Below are 19,094 nucleotides of genomic sequence, written 5' to 3' on the forward strand. Positions count from 1 at the left end.
AAAAACCTCATATTTTCAGTTCCCATAACAACATTCATCGTTTGATAAGATTTCCAAAGCCGCAGTACCATGTACTCGCACACAAAAAAAAATACCTACAAAAATATTTTTTTTAATGTTGAAAAAACACCATTTAGCGTCGCTGGAATGAGGCCGGAATATTTTTTATATGCAAAATACTTGATTTGGAAGGTTTAAAGTGTGTGCAGAAGACCTTTCTGCAGCAAAAAGGCACGCGTGCCAACAACACGCGGTGTTCCCAAGCGGTCCCCCATCTAAGTACTAACCGCGCCCGACGATGCTTGATTTCGGTGATCGGACGAGAACCGATATTTTCATCGTGGTATGGTCGTTGGCGAAAACTTACCTACCTGAGTTCCACCTAATCAATCCTTATCAATTACCTTTTCTTAGAAGTATCTTTTACTTTTCGATTTCCCAGACATGGTTTTCCCACTGAAAACACTATTCTACCTGCTTACCTGTACGAAAATACAGACATTCAAAGCAATAAAATCACTTTTTTACCTGTTTACCTGTAGAAAATATAATTTTTACCTGTGTTTGCAGAAATTCAAGGTAATTTATGGTTTTTCAACTGAAAAAGCTGTCTTACCTGCCCATCTGTAGGAAAACCCGTGTTTCACCTGTATTTGCAGGAATTAAGGACATTTTCAACAAAACGTTGCATACCTTGAGGGGCACTGATAAGGAAAATTCAAAATTCATTTTTTTCACCTTTTTAGACCCTAATGTACACAAAAACCTCATATTTTCAGTTCCCATAAGAACATTCATCGTTTGATAAGATTTCCAAAGCCGCAGTACCATGTACTCGCACACAAAAAAAAATACCTACAAAAATATTTTTTTTAATGTTGAAAAAACACCATTTAGCGTCGCTGGAATGAGGCCGGAATATTTTTTATATGCAAAATACTTGATTTGGAAGGTTTAAAGTGTGTGCAGAAGACCTTTCTGCAGCAAAAAGGCACGCGTGCCAACAACACGCGGTGTTCCCAAGCGGTCCCCCATCTAAGTACTAACCGCGCCCGACGATGCTTCATTTCGGTGATCGGACGAGAACCGATATTTTCATCGTGGTATGGTCGTTGGCGAAAACTTACCTACCTGAGTTCCACCTAATCAATCCTTATCAATTACCTTTTCTTAGAAGTATCTTTTACTTTTCGATTTCCCAGACATGGTTTTCCCACTGAAAACACTATTCTACCTGCTTACCTGTACGAAAATACAGACATTCAAAGCAATAAAATCACTTTTTTACCTGTTTACCTGTAGAAAATATAATTTTTACCTGTGTTTGCAGAAATTCAAGGTAATTTATGGTTTTTCAACTGAAAAAGCTGTCTTACCTGCCCATCTGTAGGAAAACCCGTGTTTCACCTGTATTTGCAGGAATTAAGGACATTTTCAACAAAACGTTGCATACCTTGAGGGGCACTGATAAGGAAAATTCAAAATTCATTTTTTTCACCTTTTTAGACCCTAATGTACACAAAAACCTCATATTTTCAGTTCCCATAAGAACATTCATCGTTTGATAAGATTTCCAAAGCCGCAGTACCATGTACTCGCACACAAAAAAAAATACCTACAAAAATATTTTTTTTAATGTTGAAAAAACACCATTTAGCGTCGCTGGAATGAGGCCGGAATATTTTTTATATGCAAAATACTTGATTTGGAAGGTTTAAAGTGTGTGCAGAAGACCTTTCTGCAGCAAAAAGGCACGCGTGCCAACAACACGCGGTGTTCCCAAGCGGTCCCCCATCTAAGTACTAACCGCGCCCGACGATGCTTGATTTCGGTGATCGGACGAGAACCGATATTTTCATCGTGGTATGGTCGTTGGCGAAAACTTACCTACCTGAGTTCCACCTAATCAATCCTTATCAATTACCTTTTCTTAGAAGTATCTTTTACTTTTCGATTTCCCAGACATGGTTTTCCCACTGAAAACACTATTCTACCTGCTTACCTGTACGAAAATACAGACATTCAAAGCAATAAAATCACTTTTTTACCTGTTTACCTGTAGAAAATATAATTTTTACCTGTGTTTGCAGAAATTCAAGGTAATTTATGGTTTTTCAACTGAAAAAGCTGTCTTACCTGCCCATCTGTAGGAAAACCCGTGTTTCACCTGTATTTGCAGGAATTAAGGACATTTTCAACAAAACGTTGCATACCTTGAGGGGCACTGATAAGGAAAATTCAAAATTCATTTTTTTCACCTTTTTAGACCCTAATGTACACAAAAACCTCATATTTTCAGTTCCCATAAGAACATTCATCGTTTGATAAGATTTCCAAAGCCGCAGTACCATGTACTCGCACACAAAAAAAAATACCTACAAAAATATTTTTTTTAATGTTGAAAAAACACCATTTAGCGTCGCTGGAATGAGGCCGGAATATTTTTTATATGCAAAATACTTGATTTGGAAGGTTTAAAGTGTGTGCAGAAGACCTTTCTGCAGCAAAAAGGCACGCGTGCCAACAACACGCGGTGTTCCCAAGCGGTCCCCCATCTAAGTACTAACCGCGCCCGACGATGCTTGATTTCGGTGATCGGACGAGAACCGATATTTTTTTTTTTTTTTTTTTTTCAAATTCATTTTTATTTATTCAATCTTAAACCTATCTTAAAGCTAGACAAAAATTCATAAAACTAGCCTAATTATCCATAACTTACAACTAACTTAATGGTCCCATACGGACACTCTAAGCTAAACTATAACACTAATTACTAATGCCTTTCGGCCTTAAGATCTATTTTACTTCAATTAAAATTTTATTTGTTTTGTTTTTATTAGAAAATTTTGAAAAAACTAATATCAATAACCTTTTTTTATTTATTTTTACTTACAAACTACTTAACATAAGGTCCTTAAATAAAACTTAAAAACTAACTTAAACTACCTATTCTACCTATAAACTACTTAAAACTAGAACAACCACAGCAGCAAATCTAACTATCTAACATTTTTGTTTTTCATATTTCGTTGTCTTTTTTTTTTTTTTTTTTTATTTATTTTTTTTTTTTTAATGTTTTTTCATGTTTTTTTTTTTGTTTTTATTTTTTTTTTTTATTTTTTGTTTTTTGTGTTTTTTTTAATTTTTTTTTTTTTTTTTTTCGTGCCACCATGACTATTCTACTTAAAACTAAACCCTAAACATAAAACAAGTATGTAAGCCGGCCAAGGCTTAAAACCCCATCCCGACTACCCAATATCAAGTGCCGATTGAAGCCACCAAAACTGGTTCTCCTGCTTCACCCTATCAGTTCGGTCCCGTTCGGACACAGCTCTACTGAACCGAAGGAGCTCTGCTCCACCTTGTGCCATGACGTCCCGATTGTACAGGAGTCGCCTATCCACGGTTCTTCGTCTGACGTGGTAGATTAACGGAACTGCCAATCTATCCTGTATCAGACCGCATTTGTCTAAAAAGAGGAATGCCTCTGGTGGAATGAACCCGCTCAAGCGTGCACTTTCAAAATACTCGTCGTTCGGATAGAACGCCCCGAAAATTAAATTGTTGGTCGAAGACATAGCTCTTGCAATGTGACCTCGAACGAGTTTTATCACGAAATTGTCAATTCTGTTGATTCGAGCCCCGTTGTATAGGACCTCGTTGGAATAGTAATGCACATAAGAAGATTCGGCTGTTCGATATAAGCCGGTACAGCGTCGTAAACACTGCCGCTCGAACACCCGAAACTTCTCCATCTGGGAAGGGGCAACGTTGAACCACACAGGACAACCATAAACGATCATTGGCCGTATGAGGGCCATGTAGCAAATTACCTTCACTCTGGGGTCAAGCCGACTGCTAAAAAACAGTCGTTTCGTCAGAGCGAAGGCTCCTCTGGCCCTGGTCAGAGCAGCATTTATATGTCTGTCGAAATATAAATACTGATCTAACCAGATACCGAGGTACTTCACTACACTTTTGCTCGCCAATGGCTGCCCGTGAAGATCAACGATGACCATCTTGCGCCAATTCTTACACGTATCCCTCGTGGCCCCAGCCAACGGAGTCCGGAACAGAATTGTCTCTGACTTCTGGACATTTATTTTCAGTTTCCAGTCGTCGCAATATCGCTGAATCTTGTCGAAATCACGCTGCAAGAGAATTCTAATAACCTCAACCTTTCGGGCCGTTCTGTACGCAATTAGATCGTCGGCGTACGCAATTGCCTTTGTAAGACTACCTATCAGATCGCTGGTGTAAATGCTGAAGAGAATCGGCGAATTCACCGCTCCCTGTTGAAGACCATTTTTAATTGAGAATGTTGTGGTAGAAGTTACATTGCCACTTTTGACAACAAACTTTCTACCGTTAAGCATATCATAAAGCATATACAACAATGGCTTGCTTATGCCAAGCCTGCTCAGTTTTAGGTAAAGACCCTCTAACCATACGGTGTCAAAGGCCTTCTCCAAATCAACCAGAACAGCACCTGTGCATTGTTGTTTTGATTTATTCCATTGGATATCAGAAACGAGTTTAGACGCAGCATGAATTGTGTCATGACCCGCCTTGAACCCGAACTGTTTATCCGGAATAATTTTGTTGTCCGCAGCCCACTTAGTCAGAGCCCTATTAATGATCTTTTCGAAAACTTTGCTGATGCTCGGCAGAAGACTTATCGACCGAAGATTTGACGGGTTGGAGTTGTCCTTTCCCTTTTTCGGGAGAGGATGAACCACAGCGGTCTTCCAATGCACTGGATAATATGCATTATTCAGTGCATTATTGAAGAGCGTGGTGTATATGTCAATTGCTTCCATCGGTAAATGTCTAAGTACAACGTTGGATATACCATCGACACCTGCTGACTTTTTGTTTTTTATTGAATTGAAGATGAGCTGAAGCTCAACCTTCGTCACTAACAAGGGACTTGGTCCCGTTTGCTCGGCGATTATGGCATTTGCCAAGGAATCGTCATTGAACCGCATGAAACCGCGGTTCTCAGATCGCCAATGTGTGATATCATTACGGAGGTAAAAGTGATTAAGTAGGGCTCTGTTTTCCAGGTCGTGGTTGGGGCGAATGCTAACATTCACCTTGTACACTTGCTGGAAAGCAGCTCCCACCGCCTCCACTTTTTCCTTCGGATCTTCAATTATATAATAGTCATCGTCAAGGATGGCTTCTTCTGGATCTATTTGCGCTGTCATGAGTACGTCTCTGTTCTCTTCAGTTCTTTGGAGTTTAAGACACGGAAGGTCATTATCGTTTTTTTTCCTGAATATCTTGTTGATTTTGGGGAACATACTAGGGTCACTCGAATTAACTGACCGGATCTTGCGGTCCCAGTACTTGTTAATTGATAGCCTGTAGTTCTCCTTAATCAACAGATTGACAGTTTTTATTGACGATTTCAGTGTCCTAACCTCCAAGTCGCGTGGGTCTGTAAGTCGTCTATGCAAGTTTTTGAGTCTTGTTAGTAAGCCACTCTTGTGCCTACGTAGTGCGTCAATTGTAGCGTTTCTGTAAGCGTCCATTTGTTCCCGTTCTTTGTACTTTGGGATTGTCCGTTCCATCGTACGTTTTATTGTTTCGTCCATCTGTTGTAGGTGTTGGTCAATTTCTGTATTTGTCAGGTTTCTGTTGTTTGGTGGGGCTATGTCACTCGAACGAAGTTCTCTCGCTAAGGCGTTGGTGAAACGAGGCCAACGCATCTTACTGTAATTGTAAGAGTGCGTTGCAACGTATTCCTCCAACTCCACGCGTTCGTTCGGAATCTGCATTACAGCAGCCAGTCCGCAGTGATCACTGTCGTACTCGACTGTCTGTAAGCAGTTTCGCGGGTGATTACCCACTTTGTCTGTAACTGTCAGACTGGTGTCGTACAGCAAAAGGTCCAGAAAGGAGCCGCTTCTTGGATACGATGGCCTTTCAGTAGCCAGCAGGTCGACGCCATATTCAACGCTGTAAAGATTCATCAAATTAAAAAGATGATTACCTCTGGGATTACTATGTTGATTTCCCCAATCTTCATGTTTTGCGTTCAAATCACCGGCCAAGATGAAATAGTTTTCTTCCAAGCTCAGTTTAAGTTCCCTAAAAAGAATTTCGAGTTCTGATGCAAAGTAAGTGACCTGCGGAGCTCCAGCCGCATAAGCCGCAATCATATACATCCGCTTCCCTTGAGAGAGAGAGATGCATACAACGCAAACTTCTAGCGTCTTGAGCTTTCGCAATTCATTGTTGTATATGACTTTATAATTAATGCCTTTTCGTATAAAGAGAGCGACACCGCCCCCTTGAGTGGAGTCGGGCCGGTCTCTTCTTACGATATTGTAATTTTTATGAGTCAATTTGTGTTTGTGGTTTAGCTTAGTTTCGCTAGCCATAAACACATCGGGACTGTAACGAGAACCGATATTTTCATCGTGGTATGGTCGTTGGCGAAAACTTACCTACCTGAGTTCCACCTAATCAATCCTTATCAATTACCTTTTCTTAGAAGTATCTTTTACTTTTCGATTTCCCAGACATGGTTTTCCCACTGAAAACACTATTCTACCTGCTTACCTGTACGAAAATACAGACATTCAAAGCAATAAAATCACTTTTTTACCTGTTTACCTGTAGAAAATATAATTTTTACCTGTGTTTGCAGAAATTCAAGGTAATTTATGGTTTTTTCAACTGAAAAAGCTGTCTTACCTGCCCATCTGTAGGAAAACCCGTGTTTCACCTGTATTTGCAGGAATTAAGGACATTTTCAACAAAACGTTGCATACCTTGAGGGGCACTGATAAGGAAAATTCAAAATTCATTTTTTTCACCTTTTTAGACCCTAATGTACACAAAAACCTCATATTTTAGTTCCCATAAGAACATTCATCGTTTGATAAGATTTCCAAAGCCGCAGTACCATGTACTCGCACACAAAAAAAAAATACCTACAAAAATATTTTTTTTAATGTTGAAAAAACACCATTTAGCGTCGCTGGAATGAGGCCGGAATATTTTTTATATGCAAAATACTTGATTTGGAAGGTTTAAAGTGTGTGCAGAAGACCTTTCTGCAGCAAAAAGGCACGCGTGCCAACAACACGCGGTGTTCCCAAGCGGTCCCCCATCTAAGTACTAACCGCGCCCGACGATGCTTGATTTCGGTGATCGGACGAGAACCGATATTTTCATCGTGGTATGGTCGTTGGCGAAAACTTACCTACCTGAGTTCCACCTAATCAATCCTTATCAATTACCTTTTCTTAGAAGTATCTTTTACTTTTCGATTTCCCAGACATGGTTTTCCCACTGAAAACACTATTCTACCTGCTTACCTGTACGAAAATACAGACATTCAAAGCAATAAAATCACTTTTTTACCTGTTTACCTGTAGAAAATATAATTTTTACCTGTGTTTGCAGAAATTCAAGGTAATTTATGGTTTTTCAACTGAAAAATCTGTCTTACCTGCCCATCTGTAGGAAAACCCGTGTTTCACCTGTATTTGCAGGAATTAAGGACATTTTCAACAAAACGTTGCATACCTTGAGGGGCACTGATAAGGAAAATTCAAAATTCATTTTTTTCACCTTTTTAGACCCTAATGTACACAAAAACCTCATATTTTCAGTTCCCATAACAACATTCATCGTTTGATAAGATTTCCAAAGCCGCAGTACCATGTACTCGCACACAAAAAAAAATACCTACAAAAATATTTTTTTTAATGTTGAAAAAACACCATTTAGCGTCGCTGGAATGAGGCCGGAATATTTTTTATATGCAAAATACTTGATTTGGAAGGTTTAAAGTGTGTGCAGAAGACCTTTCTGCAGCAAAAAGGCACGCGTGCCAACAACACGCGGTGTTCCCAAGCGGTCCCCCATCTAAGTACTAACCGCGCCCGACGATGCTTGATTTCGGTGATCGGACGAGAACCGATATTTTCATCGTGGTATGGTCGTTGGCGAAAACTTACCTACCTGAGTTCCACCTAATCAATCCTTATCAATTACCTTTTCTTAGAAGTATCTTTTACTTTTCGATTTCCCAGACATGGTTTTCCCACTGAAAACACTATTCTACCTGCTTACCTGTACGAAAATACAGACATTCAAAGCAATAAAATCACTTTTTTACCTGTTTACCTGTAGAAAATATAATTTTTACCTGTGTTTGCAGAAATTCAAGGTAATTTATGGTTTTTCAACTGAAAAAGCTGTCTTACCTGCCCATCTGTAGGAAAACCCGTGTTTCACCTGTATTTGCAGGAATTAAGGACATTTTCAACAAAACGTTGCATACCTTGAGGGGCACTGATAAGGAAAATTCAAAATTCATTTTTTTCACCTTTTTAGACCCTAATGTACACAAAAACCTCATATTTTCAGTTCCCATAACAACATTCATCGTTTGATAAGATTTCCAAAGCCGCAGTACCATGTACTCGCACACAAAAAAAAATACCTACAAAAATATTTTTTTTAATGTTGAAAAAACACCATTTAGCGTCGCTGGAATGAGGCCGGAATATTTTTTATATGCAAAATACTTGATTTGGAAGGTTTAAAGTGTGTGCAGAAGACCTTTCTGCAGCAAAAAGGCACGCGTGCCAACAACACGCGGTGTTCCCAAGCGGTCCCCCATCTAAGTACTAACCGCGCCCGACGATGCTTGATTTCGGTGATCGGACGAGAACCGATATTTTCATCGTGGTATGGTCGTTGGCGAAAACTTACCTACCTGAGTTCCACCTAATCAATCCTTATCAATTACCTTTTCTTAGAAGTATCTTTTACTTTTCGATTTCCCAGACATGGTTTTCCCACTGAAAACACTATTCTACCTGCTTACCTGTACGAAAATACAGACATTCAAAGCAATAAAATCACTTTTTTACCTGTTTACCTGTAGAAAATATAATTTTTACCTGTGTTTGCAGAAATTCAAGGTAATTTATGGTTTTTCAACTGAAAAAGCTGTCTTACCTGCCCATCTGTAGGAAAACCCGTGTTTCACCTGTATTTGCAGGAATTAAGGACATTTTCAACAAAACGTTGCATACCTTGAGGGGCACTGATAAGGAAAATTCAAAATTCATTTTTTTCACCTTTTTAGACCCTAATGTACACAAAAACCTCATATTTTTCAGTTCCCATAACAACATTCATCGTTTGATAAGATTTCCAAAGCCGCAGTACCATGTACTCGCACACAAAAAAAAATACCTACAAAAATATTTTTTTTAATGTTGAAAAAACACCATTTAGCGTCGCTGGAATGAGGCCGGAATATTTTTTATATGCAAAATACTTGATTTGGAAGGTTTAAAGTGTGTGCAGAAGACCTTTCTGCAGCAAAAAGGCACGCGTGCCAACAACACGCGGTGTTCCCAAGCGGTCCCCCATCTAAGTACTAACCGCGCCCGACGATGCTTGATTTCGGTGATCGGACGAGAACCGATATTTTCATCGTGGTATGGTCGTTGGCGAAAACTTACCTACCTGAGTTCCACCTAATCAATCCTTATCAATTACTTTTTCTTAGAAGTATCTTTTACTTTTCGATTTCCCAGACATGGTTTTCCCACTGAAAACACTATTCTACCTGCTTACCTGTACGAAAATACAGACATTCAAAGCAATAAAATCACTTTTTTACCTGTTTACCTGTAGAAAATATAATTTTTACCTGTGTTTGCAGAAATTCAAGGTAATTTATGGTTTTTCAACTGAAAAAGCTGTCTTACCTGCCCATCTGTAGGAAAACCCGTGTTTCACCTGTATTTGCAGGAATTAAGGACATTTTCAACAAAACGTTGCATACCTTGAGGGGCACTGATAAGGAAAATTCAAAATTCATTTTTTTCACCTTTTTAGACCCTAATGTACACAAAAACCTCATATTTTCAGTTCCCATAACAACATTCATCGTTTGATAAGATTTCCAAAGCCGCAGTACCATGTACTCGCACACAAAAAAAAATACCTACAAAAATATTTTTTTTAATGTTGAAAAAACACCATTTAGCGTCGCTGGAATGAGGCCGGAATATTTTTTATATGCAAAATACTTGATTTGGAAGGTTTAAAGTGTGTGCAGAAGACCTTTCTGCAGCAAAAAGGCACGCGTGCCAACAACACGCGGTGTTCCCAAGCGGTCCCCCATCTAAGTACTAACCGCGCCCGACGATGCTTGATTTCGGTGATCGGACGAGAACCGATATTTTCATCGTGGTATGGTCGTTGGCGAAAACTTACCTACCTGAGTTCCACCTAATCAATCCTTATCAATTACCTTTTCTTAGAAGTATCTTTTACTTTTCGATTTCCCAGACATGGTTTTCCCACTGAAAACACTATTCTACCTGCTTACCTGTACGAAAATACAGACATTCAAAGCAATAAAATCACTTTTTTACCTGTTTACCTGTAGAAAATATAATTTTTACCTGTGTTTGCAGAAATTCAAGGTAATTTATGGTTTTTCAACTGAAAAAGCTGTCTTACCTGCCCATCTGTAGGAAAACCCGTGTTTCACCTGTATTTGCAGGAATTAAGGACATTTTCAACAAAACGTTGCATACCTTGAGGGGCACTGATAAGGAAAATTCAAAATTCATTTTTTTCACCTTTTTAGACCCTAATGTACACAAAAACCTCATATTTTCAGTTCCCATAACAACATTCATCGTTTGATAAGATTTCCAAAGCCGCAGTACCATGTACTCGCACACAAAAAAAAATACCTACAAAAATATTTTTTTTAATGTTGAAAAAACACCATTTAGCGTCGCTGGAATGAGGCCGGAATATTTTTTATATGCAAAATACTTGATTTGGAAGGTTTAAAGTGTGTGCAGAAGACCTTTCTGCAGCAAAAAGGCACGCGTGCCAACAACACGCGGTGTTCCCAAGCGGTCCCCCATCTAAGTACTAACCGCGCCCGACGATGCTTGATTTCGGTGATCGGACGAGAACCGATATTTTCATCGTGGTATGGTCGTTGGCGAAAACTTACCTACCTGAGTTCCACCTAATCAATCCTTATCAATTACTTTTTCTTAGAAGTATCTTTTACTTTTCGATTTCCCAGACATGGTTTTCCCACTGAAAACACTATTCTACCTGCTTACCTGTACGAAAATACAGACATTCAAAGCAATAAAATCACTTTTTTACCTGTTTACCTGTAGAAAATATAATTTTTACCTGTGTTTGCAGAAATTCAAGGTAATTTATGGTTTTTCAACTGAAAAAGCTGTCTTACCTGCCCATCTGTAGGAAAACCCGTGTTTCACCTGTATTTGCAGGAATTAAGGACATTTTCAACAAAACGTTGCATACCTTGAGGGGCACTGATAAGGAAAATTCAAAATTCATTTTTTTCACCTTTTTAGACCCTAATGTACACAAAAACCTCATATTTTCAGTTCCCATAACAACATTCATCGTTTGATAAGATTTCCAAAGCCGCAGTACCATGTACTCGCACACAAAAAAAAATACCTACAAAAATATTTTTTTTAATGTTGAAAAAACACCATTTAGCGTCGCTGGAATGAGGCCGGAATATTTTTTATATGCAAAATACTTGATTTGGAAGGTTTAAAGTGTGTGCAGAAGACCTTTCTGCAGCAAAAAGGCACGCGTGCCAACAACACGCGGTGTTCCCAAGCGGTCCCCCATCTAAGTACTAACCGCGCCCGACGATGCTTGATTTCGGTGATCGGACGAGAACCGATATTTTCATCGTGGTATGGTCGTTGGCGAAAACTTACCTACCTGAGTTCCACCTAATCAATCCTTATCAATTACTTTTTCTTAGAAGTATCTTTTACTTTTCGATTTCCCAGACATGGTTTTCCCACTGAAAACACTATTCTACCTGCTTACCTGTACGAAAATACAGACATTCAAAGCAATAAAATCACTTTTTTACCTGTTTACCTGTAGAAAATATAATTTTTACCTGTGTTTGCAGAAATTCAAGGTAATTTATGGTTTTTCAACTGAAAAAGCTGTCTTACCTGCCCATCTGTAGGAAAACCCGTGTTTCACCTGTATTTGCAGGAATTAAGGACATTTTCAACAAAACGTTGCATACCTTGAGGGGCACTGATAAGGAAAATTCAAAATTCATTTTTTTCACCTTTTTAGACCCTAATGTACACAAAAACCTCATATTTTCAGTTCCCATAACAACATTCATCGTTTGATAAGATTTCCAAAGCCGCAGTACCATGTACTCGCACACAAAAAAAAATACCTACAAAAATATTTTTTTTAATGTTGAAAAAACACCATTTAGCGTCGCTGGAATGAGGCCGGAATATTTTTTATATGCAAAATACTTGATTTGGAAGGTTTAAAGTGTGTGCAGAAGACCTTTCTGCAGCAAAAAGGCACGCGTGCCAACAACACGCGGTGTTCCCAAGCGGTCCCCCATCTAAGTACTAACCGCGCCCGACGATGCTTGATTTCGGTGATCGGACGAGAACCGATATTTTCATCGTGGTATGGTCGTTGGCGAAAACTTACCTACCTGAGTTCCACCTAATCAATCCTTATCAATTACCTTTTCTTAGAAGTATCTTTTACTTTTCGATTTCCCAGACATGGTTTTCCCACTGAAAACACTATTCTACCTGCTTACCTGTACGAAAATACAGACATTCAAAGCAATAAAATCACTTTTTTACCTGTTTACCTGTAGAAAATATAATTTTTACCTGTGTTTGCAGAAATTCAAGGTAATTTATGGTTTTTCAACTGAAAAAGCTGTCTTACCTGCCCATCTGTAGGAAAACCCGTGTTTCACCTGTATTTGCAGGAATTAAGGACATTTTCAACAAAACGTTGCATACCTTGAGGGGCACTGATAAGGAAAATTCAAAATTCATTTTTTTCACCTTTTTAGACCCTAATGTACACAAAAACCTCATATTTTCAGTTCCCATAACAACATTCATCGTTTGATAAGATTTCCAAAGCCGCAGTACCATGTACTCGCACACAAAAAAAAATACCTACAAAAATATTTTTTTTAATGTTGAAAAAACACCATTTAGCGTCGCTGGAATGAGGCCGGAATATTTTTTATATGCAAAATACTTGATTTGGAAGGTTTAAAGTGTGTGCAGAAGACCTTTCTGCAGCAAAAAGGCACGCGTGCCAACAACACGCGGTGTTCCCAAGCGGTCCCCCATCTAAGTACTAACCGCGCCCGACGATGCTTGATTTCGGTGATCGGACGAGAACCGATATTTTCATCGTGGTATGGTCGTTGGCGAAAACTTACCTACCTGAGTTCCACCTAATCAATCCTTATCAATTACCTTTTCTTAGAAGTATCTTTTACTTTTCGATTTCCCAGACATGGTTTTCCCACTGAAAACACTATTCTACCTGCTTACCTGTACGAAAATACAGACATTCAAAGCAATAAAATCACTTTTTTACCTGTTTACCTGTAGAAAATATAATTTTTACCTGTGTTTGCAGAAATTCAAGGTAATTTATGGTTTTTCAACTGAAAAAGCTGTCTTACCTGCCCATCTGTAGGAAAACCCGTGTTTCACCTGTATTTGCAGGAATTAAGGACATTTTCAACAAAACGTTGCATACCTTGAGGGGCACTGATAAGGAAAATTCAAAATTCATTTTTTTCACCTTTTTAGACCCTAATGTACACAAAAACCTCATATTTTCAGTTCCCATAACAACATTCATCGTTTGATAAGATTTCCAAAGCCGCAGTACCATGTACTCGCACACAAAAAAAAATACCTACAAAAATATTTTTTTTAATGTTGAAAAAACACCATTTAGCGTCGCTGGAATGAGGCCGGAATATTTTTTATATGCAAAATACTTGATTTGGAAGGTTTAAAGTGTGTGCAGAAGACCTTTCTGCAGCAAAAAGGCACGCGTGCCAACAACACGCGGTGTTCCCAAGCGGTCCCCCATCTAAGTACTAACCGCGCCCGACGATGCTTGATTTCGGTGATCGGACGAGAACCGATATTTTCATCGTGGTATGGTCGTTGGCGAAAACTTACCTACCTGAGTTCCACCTAATCAATCCTTATCAATTACCTTTTCTTAGAAGTATCTTTTACTTTTCGATTTCCCAGACATGGTTTTCCCACTGAAAACACTATTCTACCTGCTTACCTGTACGAAAATACAGACATTCAAAGCAATAAAATCACTTTTTTACCTGTTTACCTGTAGAAAATATAATTTTTACCTGTGTTTGCAGAAATTCAAGGTAATTTATGGTTTTTCAACTGAAAAAGCTGTCTTACCTGCCCATCTGTAGGAAAACCCGTGTTTCACCTGTATTTGCAGGAATTAAGGACATTTTCAACAAAACGTTGCATACCTTGAGGGGCACTGATAAGGAAAATTCAAAATTCATTTTTTTCACCTTTTTAGACCCTAATGTACACAAAAACCTCATATTTTCAGTTCCCATAACAACATTCATCGTTTGATAAGATTTCCAAAGCCGCAGTACCATGTACTCGCACACAAAAAAAAATACCTACAAAAATATTTTTTTTAATGTTGAAAAAACACCATTTAGCGTCGCTGGAATGAGGCCGGAATATTTTTTATATGCAAAATACTTGATTTGGAAGGTTTAAAGTGTGTGCAGAAGACCTTTCTGCAGCAAAAAGGCACGCGTGCCAACAACACGCGGTGTTCCCAAGCGGTCCCCCATCTAAGTACTAACCGCGCCCGACGATGCTTGATTTCGGTGATCGGACGAGAACCGATATTTTCATCGTGGTATGGTCGTTGGCGAAAACTTACCTACCTGAGTTCCACCTAATCAATCCTTATCAATTACCTTTTCTTAGAAGTATCTTTTACTTTTCGATTTCCCAGACATGGTTTTCCCACTGAAAACACTATTCTACCTGCTTACCTGTACGAAAATACAGACATTCAAAGCAATAAAATCACTTTTTTACCTGTTTACCTGTAGAAAATATAATTTTTACCTGTGTTTGCAGAAATTCAAGGTAATTTATGGTTTTTCAACTGAAAAAGCTGTCTTACCTGCCCATCTGTAGGAAAACCCGTGTTTCACCTGTATTTGCAGGAATTAAGGACATTTTCAACAAAACGTTGCATACCTTGAGGGGCACTGATAAGGAAAATTCAAAATTCATTTTTTTCACCTTTTTAGACCCTAATGTACACAAAAACCTCATATTTTCAGTTCCCATAACAACATTCATCGTTTGATAAGATTTCCAAAGCCGCAGTACCATGTACTCGCACACAAAAAAAAATACCTACAAAAATATTTTTTTTAATGTTGAAAAAACACCATTTAGCGTCGCTGGAATGAGGCCGGAATATTTTTTATATGCAAAATACTTGATTTGGAAGGTTTAAAGTGTGTGCAGAAGACCTTTCTGCAGCAAAAAGGCACGCGTGCCAACAACACGCGGTGTTCCCAAGCGGTCCCCCATCTAAGTACTAACCGCGCCCGACGATGCTTGATTTCGGTGATCGGACGAGAACCGATATTTTTTTTTTTTTTTTTTTTTTTTTAAATTCATTTTTATTAGTTCAATCTTAAACCTATCTTAAAGCTAGACAAAAATTCATAAAACTAGCCTAATTATCCATAACTTACAACTAACTTAATGGTCCCATACGGACACTCTAAGTTAAACTATAACACTTAAAACTAATGCCTTTCGGCCCTAAGATCTATTTTACTTCATTTAAATTTTATTTCATTTATTTTTGTATTTATTAGAAAATTTGAACAAAAAACTAATATCAATATCCTTTTTTTATTTATTTTTACTTACAAACTACTTAAAGTTAGGTCCTTAAATAAAACTTAAAACTAACTTAAACTACCTATTCTACCTATAAACTACTTAAAACTAGAACAACCACAGCAGCAAATCTAACATTTTTCGTTTTTATATTTTATTGTCTTTTTTGTACGTTTTTTAATTTTTTTGTATTTTTTTGTTTTTGTTTTTTTTTATATTCCATGTTTTTTTTTTTTTTTTTAATTTTTTTTTTTTTTTTTTTTTTTTGTATTTTTTTTTGTGCCACCATGCCTATTCTACTTAAAACTAAACCCTAAAACTATAAAACAAGTATGTAAGCCGGCCAAGGCTTAAAACCCCATCCCGACTACCCACTATCAAGTGCCGATTGAAGCCACCAAAACTGGTTCTCCTGCTTCACCCTATCAGTTCGGTCCCGCTCGGACACAGCCCTACTGAACCGAAGGAGCTCTGCTCCGCCTTGTGCCATGACGTCCCGATTGTACAGGAGTCGCCTATCCACGGTTCTTCGTCTGACGTGGTAGATTAACGGAACTGCCAATCTATCCTGTATCAGACCGCATCTATCTAAAAAGAGGAATGCCTCTGGGGGAATGAAGCCGCTCAAGCGTGCACTCTCAAAATACTCGTCGTTCGGATAGAACGCCCCGAAAATTAAATTGTTGGTCGAAGACATAGCTCTTGCAATGTGACCTCGAACGAGTTTTATCACGAAATTGTCAATTCTGTTGATTCGAGCCCCGTTGTACAGGACCTCGTTGGAATAATAATGCACATAAGAAGATTCGGCTGTTCGATATAAGCCGGTACAGCGTCGTAAACACTGCCGCTCGAACACCCGAAACTTCTCCATCTGGGAAGGGGCAACGTTGAACCACACAGGACAACCATACACGATCATTGGCCGTATGAGGGCCATGTAGCAAATTACCTTCACTCTGGGGTCAAGCCGACTGCTAAAAAACAGTCGTTTCGTCAGAGCGAAGGCTCCTCTGGCCCTGGTCAGAGCAGCATTTATATGTCTGTCGAAATATAAATACTGATCTAACCAGATACCGAGGTACTTCACTACACTTTTGCTCGCTAATGGCTGCCCGTGAAGATCAACGATGACCATCTTGCGCCAATTCTTACACGTATCCCTCGTGGCCCCAGCCAACGGAGTCCGGAACAGAATTGTCTCTGACTTCTGGACATTTATTTTCAGTTTCCAGTCGTCGCAATATCGCTGAATCTTGTCGAAATCACGCTGCAAGAGAATTCTAATAACCTCAACCTTTCGGGCCGTTCTGTACGCAATTAGATCGTCGGCGTACGCAATTGCCTTTGTAAGACTACCTATCAGATCGCTGGTGTAAATGCTGAAGAGAATCGGCGAATTCACCGCTCCCTGTTGAAGACCATTTTTAATTGAGAATGTTGTGGTAGAAGTTACATTGCCACTTTTGACAACAAACTTTCTACCGTTAAGCATATCATAAAGTATATACAACAATGGCTTGCTTATGCCAAGCCTGCTCAGTTTTAGGTAAAGACCCTCTAACCATACGGTGTCAAAGGCCTTTTCCAAATCAACCAGAACAGCACCTGTGCATTGTTGTTTTGATTTATTCCATTGGATATCAGAAACGAGTTTAGACGCAGCATGAATTGTGTCATGACCCGCCTTGAACCCGAACTGATTATCCGGAATTATTTTGTTGTCCGCAGCCCACTTAGTCAGAGCCCTATTAATGATTTTTTCGAAAACTTTGCTGATGCTCGGAAGAAGACTTATCGACCGAAGATTTGACGGGTTGGAGTTGTCCTTTCCCTTTTTCGGGAGAGGATGAACCACAGCGGTCTTCCAATGCACTGGATAATATGCATTATTCAGTGCATTATTGAAGAGCGTGGTGTAAATGTCAATTGCTTCCATCGGTAAATGTCTTAGTACAACGTTGGATATACCATCGACACCTGCTGACTTTTTGTTTTTTATTGAATTTAAGATGAGCTGAAGCTCAACCTTCGTCACTAACAAAGGACTTGGTCCCGTTTGCTCGGCGATTATGGCATTTGCCAAGGAATCGTCATTGAACCGCATGAAACCGCGGTTCTCAGATCGCCATTGTGTCATATCATTTCGAAGGTAAAAGTGATTAAGTAGGGCTCTGTTTTCCAGGTCGTGGTTGGGGCGAATGCTAACATTCACCTTGTACACTTGCTGGAAAGCAGCTCCCACCGCCTCCACTTTTTCCTTCGGATCTTCAATTATATAAAAGTCATCGTCAAAGATGGCTTCTTCTGGATCTATTTGCGCTGTCATGAGTACGTCTCTGTTTTCTTCGGTTCTTTGGAGTTTCAGACTCGGAAGGTCATTGTCGTTCTTTTTTCTGAATATCTTGTTGATTTTAGGGAACATACTAGGGTCGCTCGAATTAACTGACCGGATCTTGCGGTCCCAGTACTTGTTAATTGATAGCCTGTAGTTCTCCTTAATCAACAGATTGACATTTTTTATTGACGACTTCAGTGTCCTAACCTCCAAGTCGTGTGGGTCTGTAAGTCGTCTGTACAAATTTTTGAGTCTTGTCAGTAATCCACTCTTGTGCTTTCGCAGTGCGTCAATTGTCGCGTTTCTGTAAGCGTCCATTTGGTCCCGTTCTCTGTACTTTGGAATTGTCCGTTCCATCGTTCGTTTTATTGTTTCGTCCATCTGTTGTAAATGTTGGTCAATTTCTGTATTTGTCAGGTTTCTGTTGTTTGGTGGGGCTATGTCACTCGAACGAAGTTCTCTCGCTAGGGCATTGGTGAAACGAGGCCACCGCATCTTACTGTAATTGTAAGGAGAACCGATATTTTCATCGTGGTATGGTCGTTGGCGAAAACTTACCTACCTGAGTTCCACCTAATCAATCCTTATCAATTACCTTTTCTTAGAAGTATCTTTTACTTTTCGATTTCCCAGACATGGTTTTCCCACTGAAAACACTATTCTACCTGCTTACCTGTACGAAAATACAGACATTCAAAGCAATAAAATCACTTTTTTACCTGTTTACCTGTAGAAAATATAATTTTTACCTGTGTTTGCAGAAATTCAAGGTAATTTATGGTTTTTCAACTGAAAAAGCTGTCTTACCTGCCCATCTGTAGGAAAACCCGTGTTTCACCTGTATTTGCAGGAATTAAGGACATTTTCAACAAAACGTTGCATACCTTGAGGGGCACTGATAAGGAAAATTCAAAATTCATTTTTTTCACCTTTTTAGACCCTAATGTACACAA

General features: G+C 39.0%; 1 protein-coding gene and 14 non-coding genes across 15 annotated transcripts in view; all 15 read right to left on the minus strand.

Annotated features, from left to right (window-relative positions):
* Positions 1-19,094, minus strand: part of LOC129941273 (axoneme-associated protein mst101(2)-like) — a 130,929-nt gene that overhangs the window by 62,523 nt on the left and 49,312 nt on the right. The gene's annotated exons all lie outside the window — the stretch shown is intronic.
* LOC129943642 (5S ribosomal RNA) lies at positions 239-357 on the minus strand. The gene has a single exon (XR_008781350.1). It is a non-coding gene; the product is annotated as a 5S ribosomal RNA (ribosomal RNA).
* LOC129943538 (5S ribosomal RNA) lies at positions 999-1,117 on the minus strand. Its single transcript, XR_008781264.1, has one exon. It is a non-coding gene; the product is annotated as a 5S ribosomal RNA (ribosomal RNA).
* LOC129943646 (5S ribosomal RNA) lies at positions 1,759-1,877 on the minus strand. Its single transcript, XR_008781354.1, has one exon. It is a non-coding gene; the product is annotated as a 5S ribosomal RNA (ribosomal RNA).
* LOC129943647 (5S ribosomal RNA) lies at positions 7,088-7,206 on the minus strand. Its single transcript, XR_008781355.1, has one exon. It is a non-coding gene; the product is annotated as a 5S ribosomal RNA (ribosomal RNA).
* LOC129943648 (5S ribosomal RNA) lies at positions 7,848-7,966 on the minus strand. The gene has a single exon (XR_008781356.1). It is a non-coding gene; the product is annotated as a 5S ribosomal RNA (ribosomal RNA).
* On the minus strand, positions 8,608-8,726 carry LOC129943649 (5S ribosomal RNA). Its single transcript, XR_008781357.1, has one exon. It is a non-coding gene; the product is annotated as a 5S ribosomal RNA (ribosomal RNA).
* LOC129943650 (5S ribosomal RNA) lies at positions 9,369-9,487 on the minus strand. Its single transcript, XR_008781358.1, has one exon. It is a non-coding gene; the product is annotated as a 5S ribosomal RNA (ribosomal RNA).
* LOC129943651 (5S ribosomal RNA) lies at positions 10,129-10,247 on the minus strand. Its single transcript, XR_008781359.1, has one exon. It is a non-coding gene; the product is annotated as a 5S ribosomal RNA (ribosomal RNA).
* Positions 10,889-11,007, minus strand: LOC129943653 (5S ribosomal RNA). The gene has a single exon (XR_008781361.1). It is a non-coding gene; the product is annotated as a 5S ribosomal RNA (ribosomal RNA).
* Positions 11,649-11,767, minus strand: LOC129943654 (5S ribosomal RNA). The gene has a single exon (XR_008781362.1). It is a non-coding gene; the product is annotated as a 5S ribosomal RNA (ribosomal RNA).
* LOC129943655 (5S ribosomal RNA) lies at positions 12,409-12,527 on the minus strand. The gene has a single exon (XR_008781363.1). It is a non-coding gene; the product is annotated as a 5S ribosomal RNA (ribosomal RNA).
* LOC129943656 (5S ribosomal RNA) lies at positions 13,169-13,287 on the minus strand. Its single transcript, XR_008781364.1, has one exon. It is a non-coding gene; the product is annotated as a 5S ribosomal RNA (ribosomal RNA).
* On the minus strand, positions 13,929-14,047 carry LOC129943657 (5S ribosomal RNA). The gene has a single exon (XR_008781365.1). It is a non-coding gene; the product is annotated as a 5S ribosomal RNA (ribosomal RNA).
* On the minus strand, positions 14,689-14,807 carry LOC129943658 (5S ribosomal RNA). The gene has a single exon (XR_008781366.1). It is a non-coding gene; the product is annotated as a 5S ribosomal RNA (ribosomal RNA).

Source organism: Eupeodes corollae, chromosome 1 (assembly GCF_945859685.1).
Source record: "Eupeodes corollae chromosome 1, idEupCoro1.1, whole genome shotgun sequence".
Taxonomy (NCBI): domain Eukaryota; kingdom Metazoa; phylum Arthropoda; class Insecta; order Diptera; family Syrphidae; genus Eupeodes; species Eupeodes corollae.